This window comes from Amblyraja radiata (genome assembly GCF_010909765.2).
Source record: "Amblyraja radiata isolate CabotCenter1 chromosome 42 unlocalized genomic scaffold, sAmbRad1.1.pri SUPER_42_unloc_2, whole genome shotgun sequence".
In the NCBI taxonomy this organism is placed as follows: Eukaryota; Metazoa; Chordata; class Chondrichthyes; order Rajiformes; family Rajidae; genus Amblyraja; species Amblyraja radiata.
This window is the reverse complement of record NW_022630088.1, coordinates 2,341,572-2,357,884: the sequence shown is the minus strand read 5'-3', so window position 1 is coordinate 2,357,884 and position 16,313 is coordinate 2,341,572. Positions and strand designations below refer to the sequence as shown.

General features: G+C 46.1%; 1 long non-coding RNA gene across 1 annotated transcript; it reads left to right on the top strand.

Annotated features, from left to right (window-relative positions):
• The first annotated feature begins 8,073 nt into the window (after positions 1-8,073).
• LOC116969053 lies at positions 8,074-16,045 on the top strand. The gene is made up of 3 exons (XR_004410607.1): positions 8,074-8,289; positions 13,131-13,133; positions 15,992-16,045. It is a non-coding gene; the product is annotated as an uncharacterized LOC116969053 (long non-coding RNA).
• Positions 16,046-16,313: the final 268 nt, after the last annotated feature.

The window sequence follows — 16,313 nt, the reverse complement described above, 5'->3', positions numbered from 1 at the left end:
TCACTCAGGCAACGGAGGAGGCCCGGGACAGAAAGATCAGTGTGGGAGTGGGAAAGGGAGTTAAAATGTTTGGCAACCGGGAGATTCAACAGGCCTTGGTGGACTGGGCGCAAGTGTAGGGTGCAATGCGCGCCTAGTCTAGATACAAAGGAACTGCAGATGCTGGTTTACAAAAAGAGGACCCAATCTCCTGGAGTAACTTGCACCTCTGGAGAGCATGGACAAGCAACATTCTAGGTCAGGACCCACCTTCAGACTGCTTGGTATGGGGGGTGGAGAAAGTTGGAAAGGAGAGGTGCGAGTGGTCGCCTTACATTCCCTTCCCTCTACAGATGCCGCCTGACCCACTGAGTTCCTCCACCGCTTTAGAAACTTACAAAATTCTTACGGGTTTGGACAGGCGAGATGCAGGAAGATTGTTCCCGATGTTGGGGAAGTCCAGGACAAGGGGTCACAGTTTAAGGATAAGGGGGAAATCTTTTAGGACCGAGATGAGGAAAACATTTTTAACACAGAGAGTGGTGAATCTCTGGAATTCTCTGCCACAGAAGGTAGTTGAGGCCAGTTCATTGGCTATATTTAAGAGGGAGTTAGATGTGGCCCTTGTGGCTAAAGGGATCAGGGTGTATTGAGAGAAGGCAGGTACAGGATACTGAGTTGGATGATCAGCCATGATCATATTGAATGGCGGTGCAAGCTCGAAGGGCCGAATGGCCTACTCCTGTACCTATTGTCTATGTTTCTATGAATGGACAGACGACGTTTTGAGTCAGGACCATTCTTCTGACTGATTGGAGAGGGTGGGGGGAGGAAGCTGGAAAAGAGATATGGGGGCTGGACAAAGCCTGGCAAGTGATAGTTGGATACAAAATGCTGGAGTAACTCAGCGGGACAGGCAGCATCTCTTGAGAGAAGGAATGGATGATGTTTCATGTTGAGACCCTTCTTCAGAAGTGATAGGTGGATATAGGTGAGGGAGACACAAGAAACTGCTGATGCTGAAACCTTGCATAGAACACAATTTAGTTGGATGCACAGAATCTCTTGCCCAGAGTGGGGAAATCGAGGACCAGAGGACATGAGTTCAAGGTGAAGTGGAAAAGATTTAGTAGGAATCTGATGGGTGACTTTTCAACAGAGATTGGTGTGTGTGTGGAATAAGCTGCCGGAGGAGGTAGTTGAGGCTGGGACTATCCCAACATTTAAGAAACAGTTATAGACAGGTACATAGATAGGCCACGTTTGGAGGGATATGGACCAAATGCAGGCAGGTGGGACTAGTGTAGCCGGGCATGTTGGTCGGTGTGGGCATGTTTAGCTGAAGGTCCTGTTTCCACACTGTATCACTCTGTTTCTATAACACAAAGTGCTGGAGTAACTCAGCGGGTCAGGCAGCATCTGTGGTGAACATGGATAGGTGACGTTTCACAGAATGCTGGATGTTGGGGAAGTCCAGAACATGGGTCACAGTTTAAGGATAAGGGGAAGTCTTTTAGGACCGAGATGAGAAAAACATTTTTTTTTCACACAGAGAGTGGTGAATCTGTGGAATTCTCTGCCACAGAAGGTAGTTGAGGCCAGTTCATTGGCTATATTTAAGAGGGAGTTAGATGTGGCCCTTGTGGCTAAATGGATCAGGGGGTATGGAGAGAAGGCAGGGATGGGTTACTGAGTTGGATGATCAGCCATGATCATATCGAATGGCGGTGCAGATTCAAAGGGCCGAATGGCCTACTCCTGCACCTATTTTCTATGTTCTAAAGCTTGTGTTAGTTGATCGAACTTATTGTGAGCTGTCTGTTTTAAGAAATGTACCTTAACAGTTCTGGACTCCCCCAACAAGGGGAACATGTTCCTGCATCTGCCCTGTCCAATCCCTCACTAATTGTATACGATTCTGTAAGATACCCGCTCATCCTTCTGAATTCCAGTGAATACAAACCCAGTCGACCCATTCTTTCAACATATGTCAGTCCCGCCATCATCTCAGGAATTAACCTGGTGAACCTACGCTGGGCTCCCTCAATAGCAAGAATACCCTTCCTCAAATTTGGAGACCAAAACTGCACACAATTCTCCAGGTGTGGTGTCACCAGGGCCCTGTACAACTGCAGTAGGTCCTCCTTGCGCCTAAACTCAACTCCTCGCCCTATGAAGGCTTTCTTCACTGATGTACCAGGACACACAGATCTCGTTGCACTTCCCATTTTCCTAACCTGACACTATTTATTTAATACAGAGTGCTGGAGTAACACCTTACACTTCCTTATCTCTGTGCCTCATTCTCCTGTGACTTTCAGTCTGAAGAAGGGTTCCTTCACTCCAGAGATGCTGCCTGTCCCGCTGAGTTACTCCAGCATTTTGTGTCTATCTATGGAGAACATGGATAGGGGCCGGATATTTTGGTCACGACCCTTCTTCAGACCTGAAACATCATCTATCCACATTGACCACAGATGCTGCCTGACCGCTGAGTTACTCCAGCATTCTGTGAAACGTCACCTATCCATGTTCTCCACAGATGCTGCCTGACCCACTGAGTTACTCCAGCACTTTTTAATGTAAAAATAAACAGCCTACCTTGCCTTGTCCCCTACATGAGATCCGTCCCGTTGTCGGCGTTCACGGCTTTAGAAGATGATTTTTAATTTACTATAACACTTAAATTATCCAACTTAGTTTAAAAATAAGTGCAGAGAACGGCAGTCGGAGCGATTTTTCTTGAGCAATTAAACAGGCTGATGAACATCGATTTAAACAGCCTGGAGGAAACGCCATTCTAAACCCGCCCCCCTGTCAAAGGCGCCAAAGTGAATTCTTGTGTGAATGGCATTTGGACACTTAGACTATTTAAAAATGTTGATCTTTTCTTAAGATGGATAGATGTTTAGATCTAGTAATTGAATCATGTTATTAGCTACAATTGGGTAACTAACTAATTATATGCTTTGATTTCAGGTCATCCAAGTAAGATTGTTTCATATTTGTTTCAGAATGCTTCAATCTATAATAACTGAAAATTTATTTCAGTTCTCTTAATTTTTAAGACAGTTATGGGCTTTTGACTGTCCTCGATCACAGCTTTTGTGTTAAGTCAATGGAAAAGCAATAGGGAACAAGATGCTAATTTCCGAGTATGAAAATGGCCATAACGTTTTTAATACTGAAGATATGAAAGTGAATTAGGTGTCAAATTAAATTTCTTTTTATGCTTTATGTGATGGGATAAATTGCAGACTTGATTTTCTAAATCTCAAAATGTTGTGACATTGCTGGTACAAGGAGAAAGTAATCGACGTAACAATGTTACAAATTTCGTACAGCTTCAGTTTTAACATTTTATAAACTAATAACTAAATCGGAAAAAAGAAAAAAGGAAAGAAGGGAAAGGAAAAAGGAAAGAAAGAATTTCGAAAAAGATACGAAAAAGAAAAAAGAAAAACCCCTGAATTCCCTCTTCCAATCATTATATATTTGGTAAACAGTTGCGGTCCCAACACCGAGCCTTGCGGCACTCCACTCGCCACGGCCTGCCATTCTGAAAAGGACCCGTTCACTCCTAGTCTTTGCTTCCGGTCTGCCAACCAATTTTCTATCCATGTCAACCACCCTACCACCCCAATACCATAGAAAATAGGTGCAGGAGTAGAGGCCATTCGGCCCTTCGAGCCTGCACCGGCATTCAATATGATCATGGCTGATCATGCAAGTCAGTATCCTGTACCTGCATTCTCTCCATACCCCCTGATCTCTTTAGCACAAGGGCCACATCTAACTCCCTCTTAAATATAGCCAATGAACTGGCCTCAACTACCTTCTGTGGCAGAGAATTCCACAGATTCACCACTCTCTGTGTGTGAAAAAAAAATGTTTTTCTCATCTCAGTCCTAAAAGATTTATTCCCCCATATCCTTAAACTGTGTGTGGCCCCTTGTTCTGGACTTCCCCAACATCGGGAACAATCTTCCTGCATCTAGCCTGTCCAACCCCTTAAGAATTTTGTAAGTTTCTATAAGACCCCCCCTCAATCTTCTAAATTCTAGCGAGTACAAGCCAAGTCTATCCAGTCTTTCTTCTTATGAAAGTCCTGCCATCCCAGGAATCAGGCTGGTGAACCTTATTTTAACTCCCTCAATGGCAAGAATTTCTTTTCTCAGATTAGGAGACAAAACTGTACGCAATACTCCAGGTGTGGTCTCACAAGACCCTGTAAAACTGCAATAGAACCTCCCTGCTCCGATACTCAAATCCTTTTGCTGTGAAGGATGTGCTCTAATTTTAGTCACCAGTCTCCCGTGCGGGACACTTATCAAAGGCTTTCTGAAAGTCTAGATACACTACATCCACTGGCACCCCTTCGTCCATTTTACTTGTCACATCCTCAAAAAATGACAGAAGATTAGTCAAGCATGATTTCCCTTTCATAAATCCCATGTTGATTTGGACTAATCGTTTTTACTGCTATCCAAATGCCCCATTATTACCTCTTTAATAATTGACTCCAGCATCTTTCCCACCACCAAAGTCAGGCTAACTGGTCTGTAATTCCCCGTTTCTCTCTCGCTCCTTTCTTGAAAAGGGGATAACATTAGCTACCCTCTAATCCACAGGAACTGATCCTGAATCTATTGAACATTGGAAAATGATCACCAATGCGTCTACTATTTCTAGAGCCACCTCCCTGAGGACCCTGGGATGCAGACCATCAGGCCCACGGGATTTATCATCCTTCAGTCCCATTAGCCTACCCCATATTTCTCGACGACAGCCCGCAGAAACGTGATGAGAAACGGAGACGGAACACGTCGCCAGGCAGGCAAGCTGCCGCGAGCCCCGAGATGCGTCCGGACAGACGGCGCGGACAGAGACGGACCATGAACACGTCGCCAGGGAGGCGGGCTGCACATGGGTCCGTCACCTCAAGCCCTGGGGCGCGTCCGGACAGACGGCGCAGACAGAGACAACAAGGGGCCCATCACACAGAAAGCGGATGAACCAGACACTCTGATTGTAGGAGATTCAGGCCATAAAGGATATAACCAGTAAGAAGATCAAAACATGCTGCTTCCCAGATGTGACGGTTAGTGATGTCAACCAGAAACTAGCCACAATTATACTGGAAACCAAAGATCCCACAGGTAATTGTGCATGCAGGATTAATGATATTCGAAAAGAACAGTCAGAACTTTTAAAGAAGGATTTTACTGAACTATTAGATACACTGGACAAATTAGACATTAAGTCATTCATCAGTGGTCCCATACCAGTAGTTGACAGGGGAATAAACACATTCAGTCGGCTACTTGCACTGAATACATGGCTTTCCAGAGTCTGCAATGAAAGAGGAAGGAGCTTTATTGACACTTTAACTTGTTGTGGGGGCGCAAATATCTTTTCAGAGCAGATGGTGTACACCCAAACAGGTTTGGCTCAAGACTGTTAAGGGACAATCTTCTCTTCTCGCTCTCCCACAAATCTACCCTGACACACAGGCCGCAGTCAGACCACAGGTAGAGAAGCGAGGCAACAGCCCCCCCCCCCCCCCCACACATCTACCCTGCCACTGTCTGACACACAGGCCGCAGTCAGACCACAGACGTTGAGGAGAGACAACAGGCCCCCCCCCCCCCCCACCACCCATCCCCATCGACGCGCCCTTACCCTCCCTACCATCCCCCACTGCTGATGCTGGCTTGGAGAGGAACGGCCACCACCCTCCTCTGCACTCGCCCATCGACGATGACCTCCACCCTCATCTCACCCATAGCCATAACAACACCAGCTCCACTGTTTCCTCCCATTATGATTTTCCATATGAATTGAAGAAACAGGAAAAAGGTGGCATTAAACTTGCATCTCTGTCTATGATGCTCAGCCCACGCCCCATATCAGTACCATCGCCACGTCACGGCCGCAGGGAGATAACAACCAAGCGCCACAGCCCCCTCCTGTATTGATAGCAGCCTGAATATTACTGAGACAAGAAAGGGTTCAGGCCGTAGACACATTACGAAGGAAGTTCCGCATAACCAGCTGAACCCAAGGTCGCCTACGTCAAACTATGGCACCTTTTGCATTCCTGTTGTGACTACTAAGAGAGTAACAAAGGGTAAACAAAGGAAAACAGACAGCTCACAATAAGTTCGATCAACTAACACAAGCTTTAGAAACATAGAAAATAGGTGCAGGAGTAGGCCATTCGGCCCTTTGAATCTGCACCGCCATTCGATATGATCATGGCTGATCATCCAACTCAGTAACCCATCCCTGCCTTCTCTCCATACCCCCTGATCCCTTTAGCCACAAGGGCCACATCTAACTCCCTCTTAAATATAGCCAATGAACTGGCCTCAACTACCTACTGTGGCAGAGAATTCCACAGATTCACCACTCTCAGTGTGAAAAAAAAATGTTTTTCTCATCTCGGTCCTAAAAGACTTCCCCTTATCCTTAAACTGTGACCCATGTTCTGGACTTCCCCAACATCCAGCATTCTGTGAAACGTCACCTATCCATGTTCACCACAGATGCTGCCTGACCCGCTGAGTTACTCCAGCACTTTGTGTTATAGAAATAGAGTGATACAGTGTGGAAACAGGACCTTCAGCTAAACATGCCCACACCGACCAACATGCCCGGCTACACTAGTCCCACCTGCCTGCATTTGGTCCATATCCCTCCAAACGTGGCCTATCTATGTACCTGTCTATAACTGTTTCTTAAATGTTGGGATAGTCCCAGCCTCAACTACCTCCTCCGGCAGCTTATTCCACACACACACCAATCTCTGTTGAAAAGTCACCCATCAGATTCCTATTAAATCTTTTCCACTTCACCTTGAACCCATGTCCTCTGGTCCTCGATTCCCCCACTCTGGGCAAGAGATTCTGTGCATCCAACTAAATTGTGTTCTATGCAAGGTTTCAGCATCAGCAGTTTCTTGTGTCTCCCTCACCTATATCCACCTATCACTTCTGAAGAAGGGTCTCAACATGAAACATCATCCATTCCTTCTCTCAAGAGATGCTGCCTGTCCGCTGAGTTACTCCAGCATTTTGTATCCAACTATCACTTGCCAGGCTTGTCCAGCCCCCCATATCTCTTTTCCAGCTTCCTCCCCCACCCTCGCCAATCAGTCAGAAGAATGGTCCTGACTCAAAACGTCGTCTGTCCATTCATAGAAACATAGACAATAGGTACAGGAGTAGGCCATTCGGCCCTTCGAGCTTGCACCGCCATTCAATATGATCATGGCTGATTATCCAACTCAGTATCCTGTACCTGCCTTCTCTCAATACAACCCTGATCCCTTTAGCCACAAGGGCCACATCTAACTCCCTCTTAATATAGCCAATGAACTGGCCTCAACTACCTTCTGTGGCAGAGAATTCCAGAGATTCACCACTCTCTGTGTTAAAAATGTTTTCCTCATCTCGGTCCTAAAAGATTTCCCCCTTATCCTTAAACTGTGACCCCTTGTTCTGGACTTCCCCAACATCGGGAACAATCTTCCTGCATCTCGCCTGTCCAAACCCGTAAGAATTTTGTAAGTTTCTAAAGCGGTGGAGGAACTCAGTGGGTCAGGCGGCATCTGTAGAGGGAAGGGAATGTAAGGCGACCACTCGCACCTCTCCTTTCCAACTTTCTCCACCCCCCATACCAAGCAGTCTGAAGGTGGGTCCTGACCTAGAATGTTGCTTGTCCATGCTCTCCAGAGGTGCAAGTTACTCCAGGAGATTGGGTCTCTTTTTGTAAACCAGCATCTGCAGTTCCTTGTATCTAGACTAGGCGCGCATTGCACCCTACACTTGCGCCCAGTCCACCAAGGCCTGTTGAATCTCCCGGTTGCCAAACATTTTAACTCCCTTTCCCACTCCCACACTGATCTTTCTGTCCCGGGCCTCCTCCGTTGCCTGAGTGAGGTGACACGCAAACTGGAGGGACAGCACCTCAAAGCTCACAGCCCAATGGTATGAACATTGAATTCTCCAAATTAAACGGACATCCTCCCTCTTCCTCGTGGGCCATCTCTTCGTCATTCCTCTGTCTTTTTCTTGCTGGTGAAAGCGTCAGGATTAATCCGGAGTCACCGCTTCCCTATTTTAAGCATGTTTTAAAAGTATGTTTTAGTGTTTCAAGGTTTTTTTTGCATGGGGGGGGGGGGGGGGGGGGGGGAATTGGGGGAAACTTTTTTTTCAGGCACTTACCTCGACGGAGATGCGATTTTTCTCCTTTGCGAGGATCGCCCGTGAGGGGCTCCAACCTCGGGGCCTGTTGGACTTTAACACCGTGAAGCATTCGGTCTCCGGTAAGAAGAGGCCGACTCGGGAGTCCATGCTGCGGAGTGTTCCAATCGATCCCGACGCCGGAGTTTCCATCATCCCAACGCGACGGCTTCGGACATCGGACCGTCGGCAGCGGCGACTGCGGAGGGTTCAACAGCCCCGACCACGGGTGAACAAACGAGGAAGGTGATTGAACTTTATTAACTTCCATCACAGTGAGGAATGTGGTTTCTGCTGTGGTGGATGTTTCTGTTACATTTTTATTTTATATGGCTGTGTGTCTTGTTGCTTTTTACTTAATATGGCTGTATGGGAACTCACATATCACTGAACCGCAATTGGTGCATGTGAATGTAAATGTGAACTGAACTAACTCTCTGTTGAAAACATCAAGTGAATTGGCCTCCACTGCCTTCTGTGGCAAGGAATTCCACAGATTCACAACTCTCTGGGTGAAAAAGCTTCTCCTCATCTCAGTCCTAAATGTCCTACCCCTTATTCTGAAACTGTGGCACCTGGTTCTGGTAATATCCTAGTTATATAATACAAATTATAACGTCGGGTATTTATTGAGTAAAGATTCATTTGACTTCTTTGGGTTTTGGGTTCTGAAGCTTTGTAATTCTGTGCTCTAGATGAGCTGGGTGATCAGGAAATTGGAGGCCAGCATTCAAACTGCATCCAAGCTGCTTCCTGTTGTGCCCAAGCAAAATATATTGACAATGGTGGGAGAGGATGTGTTTCCTGAGAAGGTGCTGGCTTCTGTCAACAGAAGCCTTGAGAGAGGATGTTTCCTTTGGAGTTGGGTCTCTGTAAACAGGAACTTCTGTGGGTAATTGATACAGATCCTTACATTGTTTAAGAAGGTACTGCAGATGATAGACCTTTGACTAAGTTCCTGTTGTTTGGGGGTTTGTAACTAAAGTTTGTGATCGATATAACCATAGCATGAGAAGTATTGTATTAGTGACAAGAATGCTTTGAATGGGTATACTCTGTGATTGATGTGTTAGACATCATTGCACCAACTCTGTATAAACATGTGACTACGTTTCCAAAATACTATAAAAAGATGCTGTATGTCTTTGTTCGTTAGAGTGATGGCCCAGGAGGGTTAAGTATGTGTTGCATACTTGACTTTGTATCCCCTGGCACTCTCGCCGGCTAAATGATCAGTAAAGCTTGTGTTGGTTGATCTAACTTATTGTGAGTTGACCGTTTTAAGAAATGTACCTTAACAGTTCTGGACTCCCCCAACAAGGGGAACATGTTTCCTGCATCTGCCCTGTCCAATCCCTCACTAATTGTATACGATTCTGTAAGATACCCGCTCATCCTTCTGAATTCCAGTGAATACAAACCCAGTCGACCCATTCTTTCAACATATGTCAGTCCCGCCATCATCTCAGGAATTATGCTGGTGAACCTACGCTGGGCTCCCTCAATAGCAAGAATACCCTTCCTCAAATTTGGAGACCAAAACTGCACACAATTCTCCAGGTGTGGTGTCACCAGGGCCCTGTACAACTGCAGTAGGTCCTCCTTGCGCCTAAACTCAACTCCTCGCCCTATGAAGGCTTTATTCACTGATGTACCAGGACACACAGATCTCGTTGCACTTCCCATTTTCCTAACCTGACACTATTTATTTAATACAGAGTGCTGGAGTAACACCTTACACTTCCTTATCTCTGTGCCTCATTCTCCTGTGACTTTCAGTCTGAAGAAGGTTCCTTCACTCCAGAGATGCTGCCTGTCCCGCTGAGTTACTCCAGCATTTTGTGTCTATCTATGGAGAACATGGATAGGGGCCGGATATTTTGGTCACGACCCTTCTTCAGACCTGAAACATCATCTATCCACATTGACCACAGATGCTGCCTGACCCGCTGAGTTACTCCAGCATTCTGTGAAACGTCACCTATCCATGTTCTCCACAGATGCTGCCTGACCCACTGAGTTACTCCAGCACTTTTTAATGTAAAAATAAACAGCCTATCTTGCCTTGTCCCCTACGTGAGATCCGTCCCGTTGTCGGCGTTCACGGCTTTAGAAGATGATTTTTAATTTACTATAACACTTAAATTATCCAACTTAGTTTAAAAATAAGTGCAGAGAACGGCAGTCGGAGCGATTTTTCTTGAGCAATTAAACAGGCTGATGAACATCGATTTAAACAGCCTGGAGGAAACGCCATTCTAAACCCGCCCCCTGTCAAAGGCGCCAACGTGAATTCTTGTGTGAATGTTATTTGGACACTTAGACTATTTAAAAATGTTGAGCTTTTCTTAAGATGGATAGATGTTTAGATCTAGTAATTGAATTATGTTATTAGCTACAATTGGGTAACTAACTAATTATATGCTTTAATTTCAGGTCATCCAAGTAAGATTGTTTCATATTTGTTTCAGAATGCTTCAATCTATAATAACATTATTTCAGTTCTCTTAATTTTTAAGACAGTTATGGGCTTTTGACTGTCCTCGATCACAGCTTTTGTGTTAAGTCAATGGAAAAGCAATAGGGAACAAGATGCTAATTTCCGAGTATGAAAATGGCCATAACGTTTTTAATACTGAAGATATGAAAGTGAATTAGGTGTCAAATTAAATTTCTTTTTATGCTTTATGTGATGGGATAAATTGCAGACTTGATTTTCTAAATCTCAAAATGTTGTGACATTGCTGGTACAAGGAGAAAGTAATCGACGTAACAATGCTACAAATTTCGTACAGCTTCAGTTTTAACATTTTATAAACTAATAACTAAATCGGAAAAAAGAAAAAAGGAAAGAAGGGAAAGGAAAAAGGAAAGAAAGAATTTCGAAAAAGATACGAAAAGAAAAAAGAAAAACCCCTGAATTCCCTCTTCCAAATCATTAATATATTTGGTAAACAGTTGCGGTCCCAACACCGAGCCTTGCGGCACTCCACTCGCCACGGCCTGCCATTCTGAAAAGGACCCGTTCACTCCTAGTCTTTGCTTCCGGTCTGCCAACCAATTTTCTATCCATGTCAACACCCTACCCCCAATACCATAGAAAATAGGTGCAGGAGTAGAGGCCTTTCGGCCCTTCGAGCCTGCACCGGCATTCAATATGATCATGGCTGATCATGCAAGTCAGTATCCTGTACCTGCATTCTCTCCATACCCCCTGATCTCTTTAGCCACAAGGGCCACATCTAACTCCCTCTTAAATATAGTCAATGAACTGGCCTCAACTATCTTCTGTGGCAGTGAATTCCACAGATTCACCACTCTCTGTGTGTGAAAAAAAATGTTTTTCTCATCTCAGTCCTAAAAGATTTACCCCTTATCCTTAAACTGTGTGTGGCCCCTTGTTCTGGACTTCCCCGACATTGGGAACAATCTTCCTGCATCTAGCCTGTCCAACCCCTTAAGAATTTTGTAAGTTTCTATAAGACCCCCCCTCAATCTTCTAAATTCTAGCGAGTACAAGCCAAGTCTATCCAGTCTTTCTTCTTATGAAAGTCCTGCCATCCCAGGAATCAGTCTGGTGAACCTTATTTTAACTCCCTCAATGGCAAGAATTTCTTTTCTCAGATTAGGAGACCAAAACTGTACGCAATACTCCAGGTGTGGTCTCACCAAGACCCTGTAAAACTGCAATAGAACCTCCCTGCTCCGATACTCAAATCCTTTTGCTGTGAAGGATGTGCTCTAATTTTAGTCACCAGTCTCCCGTGCGGGACCTTATCAAAGGCGTTCTGAAAGTCTAGATACACTACATCCACTGGCACCCCTTCGTCCATTTTACTTGTCACATCCTCAAAAAATGACAGAAGATTAGTCAAGCATGATTTCCCTTTCATAAATCCATGTTGATTTGGACTAATCGTTTTACTGCTATCCAAATGCCCCATTATTACCTCTTTAATAATTGACTCCAGCATCTTTCCCACCACCAAAGTCAGGCTAACTGGTCTGTAATTCCCCGTTTTCTCTCTCGCTCCTTTCTTGAAAAGTGGGATAACATTAGCTACCCTCTAATCCACAGGAACTGATCCTGAATCTATTGAACATTGGAAAATGATCACCAATGCGTCTACTATTTCTAGAGCCACCTCCCTGAGGACCCTGGGATGCAGACCATCAGGCCCACGGGATTTATCATCCTTCAGTCCCATTAGCCTACCCCATATTTCTCGACGACAGCCCGCAGAAACGTGATGAGAAACGGAGACGGAACACGTCGCCAGGCAGGCAAGCTGCCGCGAGCCCCGAGATGCGTCCGGACAGACGGCGCGGACAGAGACGGACCATGAACACGTCGCCAGGGAGGCGGGCTGCACATGGGTCCGTCACCTCAAGCCCTGGGGCGCGTCCGGACAGACGGCGCAGACAGAGACAACAAGGGCCCATCACACAGAAAGCGGATGAACCAGACACTCTGATTGTAGGAGATTCAGCCATAAAGGATATAACCAGTAAGAAGATCAAAACATGCTGCTTCCCAGATGTGACGGTTAGTGATGTCAACCAGAAACTAGCCACAATTATACTGGAAAACCCAAAGATCCCACAGGTAATTGTGCATGCAGGATTTAATGATATTCGAAAAGAACAGTCAGAACTTTTAAAGAAGGATTTTACTGAACTATTAGATACACTGGACAAATTAGACATTAAGTCATTCATCAGTGGTCCCATACCAGTAGTTGACAGGGGAATAAACACATTCAGTCGGCTACTTGCACTGAATACATGGCTTTCCAGAGTCTGCAATGAAAGAGGAAGGAGCTTTATTGACAACTTTAACTTGTTGTGGGGGCGCAAATATCTTTTCAGAGCAGATGGTGTACACCCAAACAGGTTTGGCTCAAGACTGTTAAGGGACAATCTTCTCTTCTCGCTCTCCCACAAATCTACCCTGACACACAGGCCGCAGTCAGACCACAGGTAGAGAAGCGAGGCAACAGCCCCCCCACACATCTACCCTGCCACTGTCTGACACACAGGCCGCAGTCAGACCACAGACGTTGAGGAGAGACAACAGCCCCCCCCCCCCCCCACCCACCCATCCCCATCGACGCGCCCTTACCCTCCCTACCATCCCCCACTGCTGATGCTGGCTTGGAGAGGAACGGCCACCACCCTCCTCTGCACTCGCCCATCGACGATGACCTCCACCCTCATCTCACCCATAGCCATAACAACACCAGCTCCACTGTTTCCTCCCATTATGATTTTCCATATGAATTGAAGAAACAGGAAAAAGGTGGCATTAAACTTGCATCTCTGTCTATGATGCTCAGCCCACGCCCCATATCAGTACCATCGCCACGTCACGGCCGCAGGGAGATAACAACCAAGCGCCACAGCCCCCCTCCTGTATTGATAGCAGCCCTGAATATTACTGAGACAAGAAAGGGTTCAGCCGTAGACACATTACGAAGGAAGTTCCGCATAACCAGCTGAACCCAAGGTCGCCTACGTCAAACTATGGCACCTTTTGCATTCCTGTTGTGACTACTAAGAGAGTAAACAAAGGGTAAACAAAGGAAAACAGACAGCTCACAATAAGTTCGATCAACTAACACAAGCTTTAGAAACATAGAAAATAGGTGCAGGAGTAGGCCATTCGGCCCTTTGAATCTGCACCGCCATTCGATATGATCATGGCTGATCATCCAACTCAGTAACCCATCCCTGCCTTCTCTCCATACCCCCTGATCCCTTTAGCCACAAGGGCCACATCTAACTCCCTCTTAAATATAGCCAATGAACTGGCCTCAACTACCTACTGTGGCAGAGAATTCCACAGATTCACCACTCTCTGTGTGAAAAAAAAATGTTTTTCTCATCTCGGTCCTAAAAGACTTCCCCTTATCCTTAAACTGTGACCCATGTTCTGGACTTCCCCAACATCCAGCATTCTGTGAAACGTCACCTATCCATGTTCACCACAGATGCTGCCTGACCCGCTGAGTTACTCCAGCACTTTGTGTTATAGAAATAGAGTGATACAGTGTGGAAACAGGACCTTCAGCTAAACATGCCCACACCGACCAACATGCCCGGCTACACTAGTCCCACCTGCCTGCATTTGGTCCATATCCCTCCAAACGTGGCCTATCTATGTACCTGTCTATAACTGTTTCTTAAATGTTGGGATAGTCCCAGCCTCAACTACCTCCTCCGGCAGCTTATTCCACACACACACCAATCTCTGTTGAAAAGTCACCCATCAGATTCCTATTAAATCTTTTCCACTTCACCTTGAACCCATGTCCTCTGGTCCTCGATTCCCCCACTCTGGGCAAGAGATTCTGTGCATCCAACTAAATTGTGTTCTATGCAAGGTTTCAGCATCAGCAGTTTCTTGTGTCTCCCTCACCTATATCCACCTATCACTTCTGAAGAAGGGTCTCAACATGAAACATCATCCATTCCTTCTCTCAAGAGATGCTGCCTGTCCCGCTGAGTTACTCCAGCATTTTGTATCCAACTATCACTTGCCAGGCTTTGTCCAGCCCCCATATCTCTTTTCCAGCTTCCTCCCCCACCCTCGCCAATCAGTCAGAAGAATGGTCCTGACTCAAAACGTCGTCTGTCCATTCATAGAAACATAGACAATAGGTACAGGAGTAGGCCATTCGGCCCTTCGAGCTTGCACCGCCATTCAATATGATCATGGCTGATCATCCAACTCAGTATCCTGTACCTGCCTTCTCTCAATACACCCTGATCCCTTTAGCCACAAGGGCCACATCTAACTCCCTCTTAAATATAGCCAATGAACTGGCCTCAACTACCTTCTGTGGCAGAGAATTCCAGAGATTCACCACTCTCTGTGTTAAAAATGTTTTCCTCATCTCGGTCCTAAAAGATTTCCCCCTTATCCTTAAACTGTGACCCCTTGTTCTGGACTTCCCCAACATCGGGAACAATCTTCCTGCATCTCGCCTGTCCAAACCCGTAAGAATTTTGTAAGTTTCTAAAGCGGTGGAGGAACTCAGTGGGTCAGGCGGCATCTGTAGAGGGAAGGGAATGTAAGGCGACCACTCGCACCTCTCCTTTCCAACTTTCTCCACCCCCCATACCAAGCAGTCTGAAGGTGGGTCCTGACCTAGAATGTTGCTTGTCCATGCTCTCCAGAGGTGCAAGTTACTCCAGGAGATTGGGTCTCTTTTTGTAAACCAGCATCTGCAGTTCCTTGTATCTAGACTAGGCGCGCATTGCACCCTACACTTGCGCCCAGTCCACCAAGGCCTGTTGAATCTCCCGGTTGCCAAACATTTTAACTCCCTTTCCCACTCCCACACTGATCTTTCTGTCCCGGGCCTCCTCCGTTGCCTGAGTGAGGTGACACGCAAACTGGAGGGACAGCACCTCAAAGCTCACAGCCCAATGGTATGAACATTGAATTCTCCAAATTAAACGGACATCCTCCCTCTTCCTCGTGGGCCATCTCTTCGTCATTCCTCTGTCTTTTCTTGCTGGTGAAAGGCGTCAGGATTAATCCGGAGTCACCGCTTCCCTATTTTAAGCATGTTTTAAAAGTATGTTTTAGTGTTTCAAGGTTTTTTTTGCATGGGGGGGGGAATTGGGGGAAACTTTTTTTCAGGCACTTACCTCGACGGAGATGCGATTTTTCTCCTTTGCGAGGATCGCCCGTGAGGGGCTCCAACCTCGGGGCCTGTGGACTTTAACACCGTGAAGCATTCGGTCTCCGGTAAGAAGAGGCCGACTCGGGAGCTCCATGCTGCGGAGTGTTCCAATCGATCCCGACGCCGGAGTTTCCATCATCCCAACGCGACGGCTTCGGACATCGGACCGTCGGCAGCGGCGACTGCGGAGGGTTCAACAGCCCCGACCACGGGTGAACAAACGAGAAGGTGATTGAACTTTATTAACTTCCATCACAGTGAGGAATGTGGTTTCTGCTGTGGTGGATGTTTCTGTTACATTTTTATTTTATATGGCTGTGTGTCTTGTTGCTTTTTACTTAATATGGCTGTATGGGAACTCACATATCACTGAACCGCAATTGGTGCATGTGAATGT